General features: G+C 37.8%; 1 protein-coding gene across 2 annotated transcripts in view; it reads left to right on the top strand.

Moving 5' to 3' along the window:
- RAPGEF4 (Rap guanine nucleotide exchange factor 4) overlaps positions 1-16,156 on the top strand; it is a 153,728-nt gene that overhangs the window by 24,255 nt on the left and 113,317 nt on the right. The window lies entirely within an intron of this gene.

Here is a 16,156-nt window from a genome sequence, read left to right as displayed (position 1 = left end):
GGTGCAGAATGACCAAGGCATGAAAGGCCAAAGTGTGAATGAAGCATGTTTGTCGTTACATGCTCTGATCAGATTTCATTCTTTGAATTGCATAACCGTAATTTGTACCGCTTTTTGGCAATGTCTACAGCTAGAATAAAATGCCTGTAAAGCCTCATAGTAAATCTGAAGAAATTCACAATGCAATATTTTTTTGGCAGTTCATACTTTTTTTTCTCTATAGGAGGTGCATTATAGTTTTAGACCCTGGCATTAGAAGATTAAATATGCCAGCGATCTCATCTATTTTAACAGATGCTACAGTTGCCACTGGTGAGAAATTTTTAGTGTAGCTAGTGTGTTACAAGCTCATGATGGAGGAAAATAAATTCAATTGCAGCTTTCTCTATTAACTATTTTTTTTAAATTCTAGTTGTATAAGCAGAGTAACTACTTATGTGTATATGGCTTTCCTGCCAAGCATACAGAGATTGTTTCCTATTAGAAATATTGGTGAAGTAGAGCCTTAGCACACATCTTGTATGTTGCAGATGTTATGAAATTTTGCAGTAGAGCGTGTCACAGATGCTGCAGGTGTCAGTCACAGACCACAGTTCAGCTTTGTGGTGCTTCTTTGCCTCTTTGTGAGGTTTTACAGTGAACTTTCCATGGATTTTGGTGTGCTTTCTTTCAAGGAGGCTATCTCTGTGCTCCTAGTGAGTGGAAAATTATGCCAAAAATACAACTTCACTGGTTAGTCGGATGTAAAATTGCTTTCATTTTTTTCAAGGAAATATTTGTTTCCTTGCAATCTACTAATCCCAAAGCCTACATAAACTGCAGCTTAGATACATCAAACAGAGAAGGTTCAAAACAGAGAATTATTGAAGAAAATTCTCCCCCAATATACAAGCAATAGCAACAGTCATGTATTATTGCTATTATTATTGTTGTTACTATTCTCTGAAGAAAAGTAAATACTCTTCTTCAGGGAAACTTGTTGTTATATTATGAATGCTATGTTGTTCTGTCTGTGTTACCCTAAAATTCATATACTTTTGCTGTGACAGAGCCCATAAGGGGAAATGATTATTTATACAGTGATTAATTATTTTTAATGGAAGTCCACACAAAATCAAGAATCAGTGGTACCATGGGAAAAATGGGAGAAGGCAACAATGTCAGTGTCATTACAGTCCACTTATGATAAAAACTAAAATCTAGTGCATAAACAAGTTTAATTCCTGAAAGAAATAGTTTCTCCATTAAAAAAGAAGTTGAATAAATCCAAAATAATGTAATACAATACTGTAGGATAAGAGCAACCTAAATAAACTGTAGTGTTGAAATTCTTAGAATAGTTACTGCTTTTATGAATGTAGGATTGTTATGGAATTTCCCAGAGTACAATATTTAGTATTCTTTTTTATTTTTAGGTTGTGAATATAATCTTGGAAAATGAACTAGTATAAATTGATTCAGTATTGACTTTAGTTTATTGTTCAACTAGTCTGAAATGACAGGGCTAAGAGCTGTGAACTATCTTCCTTTTTAGTAAAAATTTTTTAACACTGAAACCTATTGATGATGATTGCGTTTGTAACAAATGTTTCTCTACCACAAAGCTGTGCAATTTACTGAAGGACAAATAAAGCTTCTAGTGCTTATGAAACTTGTAGAATAAATCCCAAAATTAGATTTTAAGAGAAGGAAATAATACCTATCTATTTTAGTTATTTCAAGTTTAGAAATAATTTTCAGAATTTTTATAACTCCAGATTATGACAGATTTTCCTGAGTTTCGTTTAAATTGAAAAGTAACTTTTCCCATATTAGTTGTATTGCTCCAGGAAACAATTGTATTGAAAGAATGTTTCACAGATCAGATGTGGCTTATCAGCATATTTAGTGCACAATATACAGCAAAGTGTATTGATTTTTTTTAAAGTACAACTGCAATTGGGTCTATATTGGAAAGAAAGAGATTGCTGCTTCTAAAGAGACTTTTTTTTGTTTTATCACTGTTCTTCTGTCCCTTTTACAAATTTAAATACTCTTCGAGAAAAAGCTAGGACAGTCTTTATAACAAATGCAATAAGATGCTTTCTGTAATATACAGAACCACATATTCAATCAATCCTTTAAATGCAGGAAGATTTTTTTTTTTATGACCTTAATTTTTAACAGTTAGGGAATGCTGGTCAAAACAAATTATATTGTCCTGATAACAACGATGGCCTTCTCTAATGACTGTATCTATTGAAATAGCATTCTGTTTGGGAACATCTGTTGAATTTCTAAGCTTACTCATCCTTGGAGATTTGTTTTGTATCAACAGCTGCTGTCGCAGTTTGAAGATGAAATCTCTGCTTAGGTTCTCACACAGTTGAACACTATTCTCTGATGAAGAAGCTCTAGGAGGTTATGGGAATCACTGGCGACACGCCTTTGTGCACCGATTGTCCCTGGCCTTCATCTCTGAGGAAACACTAACAAACATGAGAGAGTTGTTCATCACTGTTATAACACTGTAGACTTCCAAGATGCTCTGTGAATCTGTAGGGAGAAGTATTCTTTACATTGATAAGAACTTGGTTTCCCTCTTTAGCATCAATGAGTTAGTGTGGTGCTAGCTACCTTGGCCAAAAAGCTGTTTCAAAGCACAAAGGAAAATACATCCAAAAATAAACATGAAAGCAGAAGGCTGCACACAAGGAGCTCTGGTCATGCACATCCTGTTGGGTCACTGGCTTGCTCCACCCCTAATAGTTGGATTCTTTTAAACATAGTAAGAGTGAAATGATTGTGTTTGAGCAGTGTTATCATTTCAGAAGTTCTCTGTAGTTCATCCTTAAGCTTTGTCCTTTCACGCAGTTGCAAACTGATTCAAACCCAGACAGGAAGGGAGTGAATCTGCTGAGAGGTGACTTATTTTTAGAGGTCTTTCCTACCACAGTGAATTACTCAGCCTTCCTTGGATAACATACAAATAACGAATTTCCTTTTGTGTGGAATCAGATTATGTTAAAAGTTACTGAACATGCCTTGAAAAACATTTGATCCCGAGTGAATGAAGAACAGCTATTACTTCGGTATGCATTAACTTAGGAGCCAAGACACTCTCTCTCCAATAAGGTCAGAATGAATATTTTAATTCTTCTTTATTCATATTCAGCAGCAGTCTGATAAACAGTAGCATAACTTGCTTCCTGCTTTTGCCCATCCAATGATAATCCAGTAGCTCTCAGCAGACTTCACTGCTCTGAAATGGTAGCTTTGGGAGAAGCAGCTTTCTTAATTTTTATTTGTTTTCTGAACACTGTGAATTTTAGGTTTTAATACACTAGTTTAAAAACAGATCCTATGTCAGAACAGAAGAAATGTTACACGTAGCTTCAATGGAATGCTGTGTAGGAAATACAGGTATGAAATGGCATGCTGTCTTCAATTTTGTAGCACTGTTTGGTGAGATTTGTGAATAAGGCTGAAGTTCATAAAAATTGAGACCATAGCTCTCAGTGCGCTTGCATGTTATATCAATTTGTCTTTTTAAAATGTATTTAATCAAATCCCGTATATCGAGATATAACATAATAATTTTATATGTCAGGATTATGGCAGTAGGAATTGCAAAGACACTGTAAAAATAAATTAATGAAAATGAACATGTAAGGATTTTAATTTGTTTTATCCATTTGGTCATGCTGTAAGTACATTATTTATCAAAGTATGTTGTTGAATCTCATGTAGTTGCTTTGGAGCATAGTGCAGTAGGCAGCATTTCAGAGAAAGCAGCTTTTTCCTTGCCTTAGACTGCTAGAAAATGTGTGTTACATTGTTACTTGAGAACATTCTTGCTTCTTTCTCTGGTAAACTCCTTCAACATGTTTAAGCAGTATTAGGAATCTCATATAAGCATCAGTACTTTCTAATGCACCTTTTCACCAATGACTATTCCATACCAGAAACTCTTTCCAGTTCATTTAAGTGACAGTTAAATTTGTTCTGAGAAATGAAATTTTGGGAGGGGGATAATCAAAGAAAAAGTCAGATACATGTCCAGCTCCTAAACTGTCAGCTTCATTTATGATATACTGCTCTACCAGTTTATTGCCCAATAATCAGTTGCCTAAGTCTTCCCTTTGATTTACTGATTTCCCATAGGTGAACATAGTAGAGCTAAAGTTAATAAAGTACAGAATATTTAGCTTTGCAGGATGGATGATCATGTGGTTTAAAATAGTGACGTGCTTGGAGACAGAAGTATAAAAAGGTGGTTATGGAACACTCAGCTGTCTTTACCTGCTTTGTCACACTCTCCATTGACTGCTCCAACTTGCCTTGATGATTTGTCTCTCAAATGGTGTTTCATTTGAGAAATGTAAAAATGATCCAATAGTAGTAGCCTACATTTGCAATGTAGCTGGAGTACTGTGTTCACCAGCCTCTCAAATAGCTGTGTTTTCAGAATAAGGAAGAATTATTCCATGTTATTAGGTACAGAATGCAACACAGCAGGAAGATGTGGATGGACCCAAGTGTGTGGAATCTGTTGCCTTATGCTGTCTCCAAATCTTCAGCTCGTGACTGATTCAAATTTGTATGCAAAGAAACAGAGCTAGTGTGAGAGACGAAGTGATAATAGGCAAGCAGGAGATTTTTTTTCATAGAGTAGCACATGGAAGGAGGAGGAATATAAAAAGTTGTCCTCCCGTCCCCAACTTTAGAATATGGCAGTAAACACAATAATGACAACTTTGTGACAGTAAAAGATGTGAACAAAGCTTTGAAAGTAATGAACATCCCACCTTCATACCTTCAGTGTTAATACTGATAAAGCATGCAGGTGAGTAGCAGGGAAGGACTCCAAAATTGTTATTCTACCAAGAAGTGGTGCCAGGTTGCACTCCCAGTTTTGCTGGTGTGAATTGAGTGTATTTCAATTGAACATGGTACAATTGCTTTGATCCATACAGAGCTAAGTGGGAGCAGAGTCTGGCCTTTAGTGTTGCTATTACATTGGTTTTGACCATACTTGTAATGTGCTTTTAGGGTTTTTTTCCCCCTTTTTTTCTTTGTCAAGCATTTCTCTGTCTGGTAGAGTAGATTTATAGGAGTACGGAACGGTGTTTATCCTCAGTAGGCGGACTTACCTCAGAACAAGCCATGTTTGTCAGTATAGCAACACTGTGACTGCTGCTTTCATTCAGATGTATTAATCGCTTCATATTTTTAATAATGGCTGCAGATTTTGTGAACACTGTGACAGCGTATCTCTTAGAGGTAACCTTCTTGGCCATTGGCAGCAGAGAGACATCTAGGAATTAATCTAGGTTTTTCACTTCAGTAACATAGCTTTTCTCTTGGTGTGATACAAACTGATGGAAATGTACAAGTCTTTTGATGACAGTCTTGCTATGATATGTTCTTTTCAAAATTATGGCATTATGCCTGAAAAATTCACCATCAATAATTATACAGTCTGTTTCAGATAATTTGCTGTGCCATTATGTATGATATTCAATATTCTCAATGAGGCACAATTTCTGTAGAAAATTAAGGCGCCTAGTTCGTTTTAACTCTGTGAGTTTCCCTGCCTTTTGTTGTTACCATTGTTTTAAGGTGACAGACACAGGCACTTCAGACATCCCTTGTGCAACTGACAAGACTGAAAAATAATGATCTCATTGGAAAGGCCTTCCTCATGTCTCTGCAGTGAACTTTCCTGATAAATATTTTTGTATGTCGTCCCTACAAACAGTTTTCACCCCAGTCTTCTAATTTATTGCAAATCTATTTGGGGAAGAGTGACTGGAAAGTTGCTTGGCAGGAAAGGACCTGGGGGTGTTGTTGGTCAACAGCCAGCAGTGTGCCCGGATGGCCAAGAAGGCAAATAGCATAATGGCTTGTGTCAGAAACAGTGTAACCAGCAAGGACCTGGGAAGTGATTGTATCCCTGTACTCGGCACTGGTGTGGCCACACCTTGAATACTGTATTCAGTTCTGGGCCCCACAGTACAGGAAAGATATTGAGGTGCTGAGGTTTGTCCAAAGAAGGGCAGTGAAGCTGGTGAAGGGTCTGGAGTACAAGTCTTATGAGGAGCAGCTGAGCGAACTGGAGCTGTTGAGTCTGGAGAAAAGGAGGTTGAGGGGAAAACTTGTTGCTCTCTGCAGTTATCTGGAAGGTGGTTGTAGTGAGGTCAGTCTCAGTGTCTTCTACCAGATTAACAGGAGATGGGAAATGGCCTTGCATTGTGCCAGGGGAGGTTTAGGTTGGATATTAGGAAAATGTTTCTTCACTGAAAGAGGGGTCAAGCAACAGGCTGCTCAGGGAAGTGGTGGAGTTGCTATAGCTGGAGGTGTTAAAAAATTTGTAGATGCAGCACTTTGGGACATGATTTAATAGGCACAGTGGTGTTGGGCTGATGGTTGGACTTGATTATCTTAGAGGTCTTTTCCAACATTAATAATTCTATGATTCTTTGAATAGCAGTGTTATGTGAGTGTATCAGCCATCACCATATGGACATGGAATAAGGTTTTGTAGACTTAATTTCCCTTAAATCATACTAGCATGTCGTTTTTCCTAGGTGCAGTTCTGCATCACTGTAGTAATGCCCAGCAGCTTGAAGCCCCCATTGAATCCTACTATACCAGAAACTCTGCAAAAATATATTGTCATTCCTATTTACAACCCTTGTAAATGTTTATATGTTTATTAGCACTTCAAAGACTCTTAAATTACATTGCAGAAAGCTTGACTTATTTGAGGTTCCTTCATGGATAAAAGGAAATAGAAACATTCAGAGAGCATGTCAGTCTCCCTGCTAAGCAATGCCTTTATTGGTTTTATCATAATTTATCATGGTTAGAGGTAAAGTTGAAAAATATGAATTCATTCGATTTTCAAGAAAAGAAAGTATTTTGATTAATTCCTAAAATATTTAAATTACAGAAGAACATCTGACAAACTGAAATGTATGCACTTAAAAGACTGCAGATGTTTTTGAGGCTGCTATTTTTCTTTGAAGCTTTACTGCCAAACTTGCACTTTCTATAACCGGCTTTTTTATTAGCAAAGAAAGTGCTTTTCATCCTCAGCAGATTGTATTATTAAGTGTGGTATATCTAAGCCTGATGTGCTAACTGGCAAAAGCATATATTGCAAAACACAACTGGGAGTCTACAAATCTTCTTTCAGGGAGCAAATGTCTGGTCTTTCATTTGTTCATTTTTATTAGTTAAAAATGTCTTTCAAGAGAGTCACAGGATTTGAACTTATAAAATAATTTCTAGCTTTTTTTTTCTCCTGTGGACTCCTGCTTTAACTGTCAAACGTGTCTCGTTCTTGTCTGTCACAGAGAGAAAAAATGCGTAGCACAAATCATATCTTTGTAAGGGTGTGTATGTGTGTGTGTAATTAGCTATCTAATATGAATTTTGTGTATATATTACTATGCTACATTCATATTTGCCATGTCAAACTTGTATCAAATTGTCTGGAGCTTTGGTTCAAACTGCATTTGTGGTTGGCAGTGTCCTTTTGCTGCCTTAGAATGGATACCAAAGTCATCAACTGCGTAAGACTTGCACTTCTGAACTTCTGGATTTGACACAGATTGTCTGTTCCTTAGCTTAACTACAGGGTCATATGTGGATGAGGTTATTTTGGAGATTGAACCTTTCTGATGTTCTGATCAGTGTTGTCCTCTCAGTCCTTGGTTTCTTTTCAAATGAGTTGTACTTTTTCTTCCTCACACAAAAGGTTAGCTACTATTACTGGTTCCTCTAGGTTCCTGAAAAAATCACTAAACCCTTAGAAGCTTCCTTTTCGCAATCAGTTTTTTTGCTTTACAGCAGTGGGTATGGTTGGTTGTTCCTCCAAGGCATTTCTATAGAATGCATGCTTCCGTGCTCAATTTGAATGGATGCTTTCTGCTTGTAGTATGTAATGGGTCAGGTAAATAATGTGATGCCATTTGTTAGATCAATGGATATATTTAATATTGACATTTAAAAAATCCATTAGCTTAAACCTGCTAGCATTAAAAAAAAAATTAGGGAGCTTTGACAAGAAAATATGTAGCAGAAGAAGCTCTTGTGCAGATTAACGCATACTGAAACCAAGGCTATTGTATCATGTTATATATTATTCTTTAGTATTCTGGCAGTCTTGTTTAGTTTATAAAATATTTTGTAAAAATGTTGTAAACGTGTTCGCTTTCATGTAGCAAGAAAAAATGTAACCTGCAGGTCCTGTTTATCAGAATGTAAATTCCTCCTTCAAGAAGCACTCCCTTGAATGAGCATTCAACAACTTAAAACTAAAAATAAGCTAAACCCCAAACATTATCATTTTATTTGGTATATGGATTAATAAATGGGCTCAAAACCAGAGTGTTCTTTGCTTGCCTTAGATAGAACAGTTCTGATAGAACTCTTTTCCTAGTCATAATCAGAGCTGTAAGGTTCAGTGTTTGCCCTTTCCTTTAGACTGGTTCCTCCCCTCTATTCATCCCTGGTGAAACCCTGCCTTATTGAAGTCAATGAGCATTGTGGGATTTCAACCCAGGTAATTACTAATTGCTTCCTTCTTCTTGTATAATATGCAGCACAGGCTGTTGGCGTGAGGTTTAAATCCTCTTTACCATCTTCCCTTCTGTAACAGTTTCTACCCACTGACATAGTTGATGTGACGTGAGAGCACGAGGCTGGAATCACTCAAATGATTTTGTGCCTTAGTAGTTCAGAGGTGCTTAACAAAAGGGTCAAGTCAATATTTATACTGAGGTAGATTGCGTCAAAGCCTTACGGAGAGTAAGAAGTACAGAGCCCACCCAGTCTGTCGTCTGTGCTGATTATGGGCAGTCGCAGGTATCAAGAGGAGAAAAGATATTTAAAAAGCCCAGAGAACCCAGGTGCTTGCTCTTGAATCAATCCTTGTTTCACTCTGAACACCGGAACTCCAGCACTTCACATACTGAGGGTTAATGGTGGTTGGCGAAATTCCATTAGTTCTGTGAGTTACAAAATTCCTAGAAATCTGTTCATCAGTAATGTGAAAATATCAGATCTGAAACATGCCCCGAGGGGCCTGCAGGCCCTTTGAAATGTTTAAATCTCAAATGGATTTATGGAACAACGTGATGATGGATGATTTTTTTTGTTTGTTTTGATGAATGTTTGTTTATGTCACTAATATTCAAAAGCAGCACATGGTGGCCTTCTAAGGCACATGCTCCCTGTGTTTTTATACTCTATAATGAAGTGGATGTTCACAGAATTCATGTTTTCATCTAATATTTCTGTTACAGGCCGTTGTTTAAACAAACCCTTTATTTTCCAAATTAGACAACCTTTGTTCTGTTAATTTCTGCAAAACGCTATCCAGAATCTCCTCAGTACAGGTTAGTGGAAAAGGATACAGTGTCATTGTTTTGTTTTAGCAGAACAAAAATGTACATTACAATTGAAAAACCAAGTCCTTCAAAGAAACCATGCTGTTCTGAAAGGACTGAGTTATAAGGGAACTTGTTTGAGTTACTTAGGCTTTTATGTTTAATTCTCTCTGGGGATAATGCTGGAGACTCTCAGGACAATTAAGGAAAGATTAAAAGCTCAGTACAGGCTTATTTTCTCTCTTCTTTCTTTCTGCCAATACCCTTCAAGCCTGTAGCCTCTCTAGAAGCATGAAACATTTTTCAAAGGCCTTTTTTCTTTCTGCTGTCTTTTCTCGGGCAGTTTTCTGATACCCTTCTCTTCTGTGGATTTATGAATGTGGTTTCTCTTTCCACATTTGTCACTTTTGATCCTTAATGCCAGTTTTGTTCATCTCTGGGCAGGAGTTCGTTGGGTGTTTCTCGGTAGGTTTATCTGCGACATTTAGATCCTATTAGATAACCAGGAATCACCAAGTATTTAGGAAATAATTCTTGCACTCTTGAACAGTCACTTAATGTTTCTGTCACTTAATATTTCTTAATACTGCAGAGCTATAGGAGTCAAATGTGGTAAAAGTGTAGGCATTTAGCCAGAGATGTCTGAATACCCTGATGGAGTAGCAGATTTGATTTCTGAGAAGATACCCATTTTTACATAATGCTTTATCAAAGAAGAACTATGCTTCAATCTAAGCATGTAACAGCTATAACATTCACCTATGCTGTTGCTGTGGTATGGCTGAAAGAATATATGTTTTGAGATTGCAACAGAAGTTCACATCAAAACTCTCATCTTTCCAAATTGTTTCTGTCTGATGTGTTTACACACATCTGCCATATGGAGTTGCCTTACAGAGGGTGTTACTTCCATCTGATCTCGTATACAGAACACACTTTGTGTCTTTTTATTCTAAGAGAGACTTTTCCTGTTTTAGCAACAGAATGTGGATTTTTCTACCTTTGAATCTTTTTTAAGAATTACTTATATGTCCTCAGAAAATTATACATGCCACCAGACATCCCACGGTAGTGATACTTCATGGGTTGTTGTCAACTTTGTACTCCAAAATTACGTAAAGGGGTGAGGCACAGGAAATCCTGGAAATACTCCAAGCCCTAGTAATGGTAGGAATACAGATTCTACGACCGTAAGAATTGTCTAAAGGATTGATTTTACATGAGTAATCATACTGTTAATCTAAGTATCATTACAGAATGGTAGGTGAATTACCTTTCTGGTGTCCATTAACTGGAAAATGTCTTTGGATAAAAATTGAGTTAATCTTTATTGAAAAAAATGTGATGAATAGCTGTGACCATTCACATGTAAACTGTGTGTTATATTTTCCCTCTTTATTTATGCTTTTTAATGTGTGAGAAAACATCAGACCCATAAAAAAACAGCCTTTGTGGCACTGTTTTTCTGCCAGTAGCGTTTGTGAGGGATGGAGTGGTACTTTGTCTGCATACCCTCCTGAGGGGTTATAGAACAATGGCAGAGCTCATCCTTTATGGTAGTATGTGTGTGTAAAAGTAATATTGAATGTCTAGAAAGAAAATAGATTCTTGACTGTGATTGACTAATTAGTCTTTCTTGTGCCCAGTTAATGCAAAGCTTTAGCATATTTCTTCTATCCTTGCCAATTAACATTTCTGATGATTTTTTAAGTATGCCTTTACTGTTAAAACTTTCTATTTGTCTGCCTGTGTGTATCTTCTTTATCTTGTAATGCTGTTGCCACCTGTATAAATGAAAATTGGTTTAATATGCTTAAGAGCTTTTTACAGAAGGAAAAAGCTAATCTTATTTTGAAAGCTGTTAAAGTAATAATTAATGCTATCTTTACTTGAATGTGTTCTTTTTAGATGAATGCTTTTGAATGTCTTGCTTTGTGTTAGTAGAATTTGCTATGAGGGATGCTCATGTGACTGTCCCCTAAATCAGATTGCTCAGCACGATGAAGATAAATAGAAACAGATATGGAAGTTCTGATAATACAGAAAAGAAAATCTCTTAATATTGCTAGTTTAATTTTCAACATGTAAGCAGGGCATGTGCTGCATTACTGCTCATGAATGTGCCGCCTTTTGTAGTGGGACCTCTATCTTGGCATTTGTACCGCCAGAGCAGTGCTCTTCTGTTTACACTAGGCATTAATAACAAACTGTTCCATGAGAGAAGTGCAGGGAAGATGCTCTTATTTTGTTAGATACTCTGCATGGTGAGAGCGCAGCAGCGTGTATTAAGTATTTGAAAATTTAAAACAAGATTGTTGGAGTTCCAGTAAGTTGTGTTTACTCTTGTTAACAGTATGTAGAAAGAATATTCATAAGCCAAATCTATCCAGTTGTACTAATTTCATTGCAATAATGGGCAGCAGAATTTGCCATGTCGGTGGCATAAGGCTCCACATGCTATTTTGTCTGTTTCTTGTTGTGACCAATACCTGCCACTTCAGAGAATGTTGTAGTAAAGTCCTTAGCAAACTGTTACATACTGTAAAAAGGGAGTGTACTGGCATAACATACTGCGTAAGTAAAAAACTGTCATGCTTCCTCGTCATCAGTCTTCAAGACTAGTGCTGGTTAGCAGTGTAAGTTTAGCTCTCCTGGTTATTAAATATGCATTTATTGATAGATTCAGCGTGCCAAAAATTCTTTAAGGGAAAGAAAGGGATAAAACACTTACAATGTTATGTTCTCATGCAGTAAGACAGTTTATAACTGTCATCCTTTATTTCATTTTCAAGCTGTAGTCTAACCTGATGTGAGAAGTGGAAAAGGACATGTCACAACATTGCCACTAAAATGCAAGCAGACGTATAGGGCCATTCTGAGAAAAGTGACAAATTCAATTTCATTGTAAAACTGTCGTTCTAACAAAAACCCATGAGACTGATAGTTAGCTATTTAGAAGAATAAAATGTAGGCTTGTGCTTTCTATCTATTCAGTCTTTTCCAATGGTTCTTGGTACAGTGTTGTTTGGCAGGTGTCAGTGGAGCAGCATATAGTCTCTTCTGTTGTGTTCTTAGTTGATCCTTGCTGCTTATGTTGCCTATGTTGTGGTTCACAGCCAGCAGACTACCTTTATTTTTAGATATGTCTGTATTTCAAATTCTCTCTCAATTTCTATTTTGAAATAAAGGTCCCTGTTTTTCTTGCAGAGATTTTATTTTTTGTTTTCCCTGCTGTTTTGCTTGGAGAGAGAGCCTTGAAATGTAAACTGGATACCTGGGTTTAAAGTGTTCATACTGATTTATTTTTCCTCAACATTATCGATTATTTGGTCTTCTATTTGCTAAAGAGGCGTCTGCTCAAATTTTGCTGGCAGGATTGTGGGGAAACATGTCATAGTGTCAGGTTGGGAAAGTAGGCTTTTTATGTGGTATAGTTAGTCTAAGGAAGGACTGATATGGCAGTAAAAGGTCTTTTCTGTTTCTTATAAATTGTGTTATCCCTAGGATAATTTGCTGACTGGGGTTAAAATGTACGGCAAGCTCCGAGTTGGCCTTCTGAAACTTGTATATATTCCCTTAATTTTTTTCCTGTCGTGGCAGCATTCCATTGGAAGAATGGGCTGTCTCTGATTAGTTAGAGTACCTTACAGGAATTTACTACCAGTAAAGTCCTGTGTTCTTCCCCATGGAAAGCCTAAGATGCACCAGCTCTGGTATTCAGCTATCCTGATTTCTAGCTGCATAAAAGCAGTTCTCATGAAAATCCTAAGTCTTTCTGCAGTTTTGATCAAGGCATTTAATTTTACCATCTTGCTTTCTTCATCTGCAAAGTGACAAGATAGTCTGTATTGGGAAAGGGTCAACTTGCAGCAGCTTTCTCCCCACAGGACAACTCTCCATGGGACACCTCTACACAGCCAACTGTCCACAGGGACAACTCTATGTGGTGAGCACCGAGTGTCTGGCAGCGGATGCCGCTGGTCCTCCACACTCTCTCCCTGGTGCACTCCAAGTTGTGTAAAGCTCTTGAACATCAGCGGGGAGGCAGAGGGGTTATCCCCTGCAAAGTCGTTCCTGCCGTGCCTGTAATATACCTTCAGGGTAGGAGATGCACAGGCAGGGGGCTGAGCAGAGGGGAAAGTGCGGGGGAAGCAGCAAGGAGAGCAGCTTCAGGCACGCTGTCTGTCTGAGCACTGCCTGGTGGGAGAGCCTGCCATTTTGTTGGTCTTGGATTGGTTTTGTTTTCTCTTTTTTTTCATTTGAGATTTTGCTGTCCTTTAAATTGAAGGACTTAAGTCCTTCACACAGTGAAGGCACAGTGTCCTACCACCCCAGAATCCTGCTTGCTGCCAGGTGCTTGGGACACCCTGTGTAGAGCTGTCCCTATGGAGAGGTGTTCTGTGGAGAGTTGGCTGCAGAGATTTGTCCTAGACCCTACATATTCGTTTCCTGAAGGCTTTTTGATGAATATTGAGTGGTTGAACAAGCTATAAACGTCCAGATGTATCATATGCAACACTTGCCTGAACTCACAGACTCTCAACTGAAGAGGCTGACCTTTACTATGCTTCCTTAGGAACTCAGCACAATCAGCTGGGTGCCCTTTCTGTGATGGGACTCTGATTGTAGCTTAAAAAAATGTTTCTTTGCATGTGTGTGTGTACATTTGCTAAGTTTTAGATATCTCCAAAGAATAATATTATTGATCATTTAACCTCCAGCATTCCTCCTGTCTCATTTGACATTTTGAACAAATTAATGCTTGCATAAATAAACACTCAGATACCTAATCTGTGTTTTTGAGAACTTACCTTTTTCTTTAATTACATGTATTTATTTGTTTGAAATTGAAGTGGGCATGGAATCAATAATAAATTAGAAATATATTTTAAAGACTGCTTTTCAAAGAATTCTTTTTCCTGAGTAACACCCTCTTTACAAAACATTGTTCATTCCTATTTTCTCCAATTAGCTATCTTCCGTTTTAGTAAGGTTTAATGTATTTTTTTCAGTAGAGAAGTCATGTTTAATTATAAGTTACTTGCGTGTTTTCAATTATAGATGATAATTTGTTTGACTTTACACTGTCAATTGCCTTGAATAATTTCCTGTAGAAATACCATTTGCATGTTTGAAGTATCAGTATGTCATTTACATAGCTTGTGTGTAACACTTAAGCAAAGCATTGGAGCTTAGGAAGGACAGATGATGCTTTTTAGTGGCAAACCGTGATATGATGTCTATTCTTTCTTCTGTCTGCTCAATAGATGTGGAACCAACTTTGTTGAGAGAACTGGAAATTATGTTATCAAACCAACATGTTATTTCAGTAAATAATTGGGAGGTAAGCAAGTGGGCCAGCAGTAATGTTATATTCATATTTTTGCTTGACATGAGTCAATACAGATTGATGTTGATTCTCTTCATGGCTTCATGTATGTAGTAGAGAAAATATATACCAACACATCCCAGTTGGTATCTGTCAGAATTCCATCACAGATAAAGCTGTTGTAGTTTTTAGCTGCTGTAAGTGAGATTGTAGGAGGATTAAGTTTTATTGGAACCATGTATTAAAACCACAGTTTGTGTAGTCTACTGAAATAAAGTCTGTGATAAGCCCTTGAGTAGAACATAGTATATGCAATTTTGCTCACCCACATTTAGAAGAGATAGCTCAAACAGCGAGAGGTGCAGAGAAGAACCGTCATGGTAAGGGAGATGGAGTGTTTGTTTTACGTGGTAGGACTAAGAGAGCATGTCTTGATTAGTCTGTGGGTGTGAAAGCTCATAGGGGATGCGATTGCTGTCTACAAGCACTTAAGATTGCAGTTCAGGGAAAATAAACTGTTGAAGGGCAGTGCTTCTCAGCAGCAGGTAGGTACTCATGCAGCTTGCGTGTACATCAGAAGTTTCTTTTCAACCATCAGAGCAATGAGATTTCAAAACAAACAACTATTGAGAGTCTGAGGGCAAAAAATTTGTATTTTTAAAGTTGAGTTGAATTCTTATCTTAGAATAATTTTCTGTGTGTACCTGCAATAGCAGCTTCAGTGCTGTTTCTGCACCACATTTCAGTATTTTGGCTTACCTCCCATACGGAGACAGGCTGAGAGAGTTGGGATTGTTCAGCCTGGAGGAGAGAAGGCTCTCAGGAGAACCTTACAGTGACCTTCCGGTACCTGAAGGGGGCCTACAGGAAAGCTGGGGAGGGACTTTTTACAAAAGCCTGTAATGATAGTACTAGGGACAATGGCTATAAATAGGAGAGGGGAAGATTTAGACTAGGCGTAAGGAGGAAATTCTTCACGATGAGAAACTGGCACAGGTTGCACGGTGAACTTGTGGATGCCCCCCTCTCCCTGAAGGTGTTCAAGGCCAGGTTGGTTGGGGCCTTGAGCGGCTTGATCTAGTGGGAGGTGTCTCTGCTGATGACAGGGGAGATTGGACCTGGATAATCTTTGAGGTCGCTTCCGACTCAAACCATTCCATGATTCTATGTATCTTTTTCCTAGTGCTGCGAAGATCTACATGAAGTCATGGAGCTCAAATTTTTTTTCAGTTCTTCGCAAAAAAGTGTCCATACAACTGATGCGGCCTTTACAGTTGAACCACTTTTCACTTTTGTTTGCCGTATCCACGGAACCCTCCTTTTTGTTGGTGGAAGCCTGGGAAGGTCAACACTACTCTGCCCTCTCTCTGATGTAATGAATCTTGAATTCTTTGTTGGTACTGTAACATGTTTCCCTACGAAGGGGTGTGGGTGGGTGCACTGCTAGTGT

The sequence above is a fragment of the Phaenicophaeus curvirostris genome, chromosome 7 (genome assembly GCF_032191515.1).
Source record: "Phaenicophaeus curvirostris isolate KB17595 chromosome 7, BPBGC_Pcur_1.0, whole genome shotgun sequence".
NCBI lineage: Eukaryota > Metazoa > Chordata > Aves > Cuculiformes > Cuculidae > Phaenicophaeus > Phaenicophaeus curvirostris.
Note: the sequence above shows the minus strand (reverse complement) of the source record. Positions and strands in the feature narration are given on the sequence as shown.